Here is a 5,695-nt window from a genome sequence, read left to right as displayed (position 1 = left end):
TTATTATAACAACCTGAGCTCCATAAGATTGCATACTTTGAAGGTTTGTTTCACATTTCAATAGTCAGAGATTACTGGATCATTAGCTTTAATTTTAATCTAAGAATTTGTTTCTAGGCCCATTTATCCTCAGGATTTATTTTTTGCACTTTACCGAGTTTCTCATTTCAATAGCAAATATATTTTACTTGAAGCATTGCTAGAAACAGGACTGAGGTAGATATGTTTGCATCAGGAAAATTGCTCTGTAAATCTTTTAGTGTACTTCATAACTTTATTGGAAACTTCAGCCACAGGGGAAAAAAAAAAAAAAGTATGCACCAGTTTGATTTCATAGATGTCAATGAACATTTTTCTGTGAACCAAGGAATTCAGCAAAATATAGTCCTAAGACAGCCTTCCACTGGGGATGGGGACCTGCTTACCTTCACAGGACAGACCAGAGTTCCTGTAGCAGACCACACAAACCCATGGCAATAGCTAAAGGGTATCAGGTGTTCTGCATCCCCAAATTTTTTGAAAAATGAAGGCTGAGTGCCTGCTTCTCTGCTTACTTCCTTCCAGTTCTCCCAAGAGTCCCTGCACATGAAGAAGTTAATTTAGTTTCCAAGAAGACGTGGAAAGCTGTTCAGTTCTGTCTGAAGAAAGGCGTGGATTACATGCGTTAAGCTGTTCTCTATGTGCAAGATGTGTCAAAGAAAAACCTACTCAGAAGTGACAGGGATCAGAATGCAGCCTATTGAACCCTCACACTAATGGTGGGAATAAGAAAGTCCCTCCCTCATATAAAATCCCTTTATGGTCTTTGTTCAAATTTAAATGTACAATCAGGAGGCCAAAGTCCATGCTGAAATAAATGAGAAGACCTGCTTAAAATTGATAGTACAATAAAGAATTTTCAAAGTTGTTTACAGTATGATTTTTCCTTATTTTTATTTGCTTTCTTGTTGGATTTAGTCATACTCAATTTGACATGATGACACTGGATAATAAATATCCCACACATGGAAGGAACTTCTCAAAAATGAGGCTAATATGGATGAAATAATGCTAATATTGAATTATAAAGGGAAAAATACTAAGGAACTAAAGCAAAGTGTGATATCACTCAAAGTTGCTATTTTTGATCTTAAATGCTATTTAAATCTTAAAATGGGTTCTTGGCCTAGGAAAAAGTTTCTTTCAGTTTACTCACACAGTAAATAAAATATTCAAACCTAGAAAGGAACAAACATTAAAAAGAAGGTTTCTTGCTCAGAATAAAAGCTGTTCAGAGAGTACATATAAAACTCACATATAGTACTCACGTGGGAATCACAGTGGACCACTGAACTGCAAGGGAAAAATAGAGTTGATAAAGTATCTGAAAACAGGGAGAAAAGGTATTTGTTTCTTTCTGAAAAAAAATATAAAAGAGGAAAAAAAGAAGTTGTGGATAGATATCTTTTCACAAGTTCATGCAGCAAAGAAAGGAGCAATGAAGCAAACAGAAGCCACTGGCTTACTTTATATTTCATAAGATATTGTCTTAGGATATTAATCTGGGAGGGAGAATCTGCATTCTGCTATGCACCTTGAAGAAGCTCTATAAAACTTTGAGCTCTCTGGGAAAGAAAGATGTTAGCTATACCCCTGTGCTTAGCATTTCTTCCAATGTAGGTCAACACTACTATTTCTTGGATCACTCTTCTGAAGGGCCCCAAATTTTCCAATGTACTATAGCAGAAGCCTTTGAAATCCCAAGTTTAGACCATTCTGGCATCATAAGCTTTCAGTCCCTGTCTTGTGTTTATTTTGACTACCATTGTCTTAAAAATCTTCTTGCCACCCTTTCCAAAACAGTATATCCCAAGCAGTTTATGCAGGAAATTCCCAAGACTTAACACATTAGATAACCATCTCAAATTTTTCCAGTCTCAAAGAGTACACAGCCAAAATTACCAAAGCTTCACTTTCCCACCTGTAATGTGGCCATAACAGCATCCCTTTAGATGTGTACTGGAAAGATAAATAAATTATAATAGTAACATGGCTCAGATGTGATGGCATAAGTATCGCAGAACAGCCTGTGAGAAAGATTGATTAAAGAGACATTCAAATTAACTACATTGTTGTAGTCAATTGAGTAGCAAGTTTTCTTCCACTGGAACAGTGAGCAGGCAGTCAATATTCCATCAGTATCCTCTAGGCTTAGAGAGACTGAGTTTGACAGCCAGGGAAGCTGATCTATTCAACCAGCCCTGTTCTTCCACCCCCACTCCAAAGGAATACTTCATGTATTTTCCTTTAAATATTTCTCTTGAAATACATTCCACCTGGATCAAATCTAGAAGACCACAAGATGTAGTAGAAGGCAAAAACAACCTGCATGAAAAGCAAGAGTTTAGGCCTGGGGCATGACAGATGACATATAGGGGACATATACTAAAGGCTGTGCAGTGGAAATTCAATGTACAGACACAAAGTGACATCTCCAAGCAGCTCCCCACATTGGACCAAGCCTCCCTTCACATTTCTAAACATAAACAGATGTGTTGGCTGCCCTAAAAGTGTCTAGGATGCAGAGGAGGTATGGAAATTTTAGCTACAATTTGCCCTAAGAGCACAGCTGAATCATGTATTAAAATAGTCCTTTTTTCCATACATATGCTTATTAATCAAATGAAAGGTTTGAGGGCTTTCTTTCCTTTTTGTTTCTTTGATTTTCAAGAGGATAGAAGTTGTTTTTCTATATCATCCATGCTGCTGTAGCAATCCTGTGAGTTCTGCTCCAACCGTTTCTCTGCTGCTCAATGCCAATTTAATTTGTAATGAAAACATTGCAACTCAGACTACACTACCTACTAGCACATCGATTATTTTTCACCAAACAATTACAAGGAAATCAAAATCCCATCTCTTTCTCTGTTTTTTGAGCTAGTTTTTGATTGAGTTTTTTTTTACCTTAAGTTGATCTTTTATTTGTGTTTATAAATGAGTTGAAGTGCAAGCCAGGATATCCATAAAAATTGTACAGCTTCACCAAAACTTTTAATGTAGTAATATTGTATATTCTTATATATGTAGTATATATGTATATTATGTAGTAATATTGGTATATTCTTATATATGGTAGTAATATTGGTATATTCTTATATGTTGGTAAGATGATTCTACTGATGCACATACACTTAATACCTCATATATACAGGCTCCCATTTAGGGAAAGTGTATGAACCACACCAATATAAATCTCTTTATAAAACTAAGAGAAGTTACATAGTGAATGGTGACAGATGCTGAAGGAAAGGTCTGGATTTCAGGAACTAGATGGCATGAAAAATATATGCATGCTTACTGAGATGACGCCACCAAGTAGCCAAAGAAATAAAGAGTGGCAATGGCTGGCAACAGCCTGGAGGCACAAAGGAATACACTTCATGTTTGAGGGTTCTCTGCAGCTGTGGACTAATCAGGACAAAGCTCTTCTGCTGAACAAATGGTGCAAACCACTCAAGGCTAGGCAATTAAAGCCTGGTATTCACAGTTCAGTTCATTTAATGAAGGACTGAAAGTATTAATGCTGCTGAATATTTGTGTGCAGGTACAGGAATAAGGTGGTCAGCATAGATTTGCTTGAGTTATCTTGTTTGAAAGTGAATTGGTAACACACAAAATAAAAACTGGAAGTGAGGCTACTCTAATGACCAATAATGAATGTGCAGGAACAGTCTATAACATATCTAGTGGCCTGCACTCTTTAGGAGGAACAGAGAAGTCCTGAGGATCTATCAGAGTTAGAGATTTGGAAGAACATTATAATTCTAGAGGACGGACCTAAAGGATAAAAAACCCAACTAAAACCAAAACAGTTATCTTGTTATGATGCTGCACTTGCTAGATTAATTCATTCTCAGTGATGAATTGCCCCTTCAAATACCTAATTATAGCATTACATATAATCAATAAGGAGAGGTGGGGTGAGTGTAATGCACAAGAAGTGTTGGGATTGATATTGTTTTTGTTTGTTTTCTTTAAGGTTTAGACCATTCTACTTGTTTGAAGAACTGCCAGTTTTTCTTGTAATGAAAATTAGTGGCAATTAGGAAAAATGTTAAATTGGTTCTAGTTCTCATTTTGTTTGTGGGTATTTTAAAAATTTGCTTATTTGGGGGTTTGTGGTTTTTTCTATTTTCTTTTGTTTTGTTTTTGTTGTTCTTGGAAACTTAGCCTCACTATCAAATAGCCTCACTTGGTCAAGAAAATTAGCTGTTGAGAAAATCATTCCTGTATGGCAATGGTTTCCTAACGTACCCCAATTTCACATTCCCTTGACAAATTTTCTTAGCTTACAAATGGTAGTGAGAATCTAGGAAATGGGACTGAATATTCTCACATCTCCACCAGCTTTGACTGTCTGTGCCTCTCAGGTTCATAAAACTCTATCCTACATGTAGATTTCAGATTCTCCTAAGACTATTAATCCCTCCTGTGCCTGGAAGAGAAGATGTGAATGCCTCAGCCCTGCAAGCGCTTAAGGCCAAGTTTGATGGAGCTGTGAGCAACCTGGTCTAGTGAAAGTTGTCCCTGCCCATAGCAGTGTGACTGAAATTAGATGATCTTGAAGGTCCTTCTAACCCAGGACATTTAATGACTCTGCCCTCTTTGCTGCCAGCTGCATCTGAAAAATCTGTATTCTCTGAACTCTAGATCCTCAGAGTTTGGATAAATAGAAATTTCCTCAAAAACTACAATGAGCAACACTCATCCCTATCATTTGTCCCTCATATGATTTATTACACTACTTCCTCTACAGCCATAATTTCCTTTGCTTGGAATTTGAACAGCTGAGCTGGCACAGGTGGTTGTTATGAAAATGTCGGTGCCCAGGATCAAGCAGGTACCAGGTTCAGAAATCTGACCGTGAAATCCATCCCTGGATGACCCCTGATCTGTGTGTGCTGCTACACACAGGGAGTCCACCCAGGGCTGAGATCTGCTTGATCACCTGAAGGTAAATTTAGGTGAGACAAAATTAGACAATCACAAAATCGAGAATTACAGAGCAGGTCATGTAGGGAAGGTCCACAGTGGGTCATCTGATCCAACCTCCCTGCTCATGCAGGGTCATCCTAGAGCACAGTGCACAGGATTGTGTCTGGAGGGCTCTTGATTATTTCCACTGAGGGAGACTCCACAACCCTCTGGGCAACCTGTTCCAGTGCACACTCACTGCACAGCGAAAAAGTTCTTCCTCATGTTCAGGTGGAACTTTCTGTGCATCCGCTTCCCTCGTTGTCCTGTTCCTCTCTCCTATTTCTCGCGGCCCCTCCCTATATATTTATGTACACCTTCTCAGTCGTCTCTTCTTGAGGCTAAACAAGCTCAACTCCCCCAGTCTTTCATCGTAAGAGTAATGCTCCAATCCCCAAAGAGGATGGAGACCTCGCCGTCCGGGCAGAGGCAGCTCCCACTGGGCGCTCGAAGCAAGATCGGGCAGCGGGTCACCGCAGGAGGGGCAGGGGCAAGGCGGACCCCCTGGGCCAGACTTCCCAAGCCGCTCTCGGGGCGGGCCGGGGCAGGACGGGCGGGCGCTCCCGCCCCCGGCACTGCGGCTCGGCCCGGCCGCGGCTCCGGCGCGGCAGAGGGCGCTGCGCGGGCGGGCGCGGGCCTGGGCGCGCCGCTCCCGGCGGCGGCGCAGTTCCCGTTCCTGTGG

The sequence above is a fragment of the Haemorhous mexicanus genome, chromosome 1 (assembly GCF_027477595.1).
Source record: "Haemorhous mexicanus isolate bHaeMex1 chromosome 1, bHaeMex1.pri, whole genome shotgun sequence".
In the NCBI taxonomy this organism is placed as follows: domain Eukaryota; kingdom Metazoa; phylum Chordata; class Aves; order Passeriformes; family Fringillidae; genus Haemorhous; species Haemorhous mexicanus.
This window is presented reverse-complemented; position numbering follows the sequence as displayed.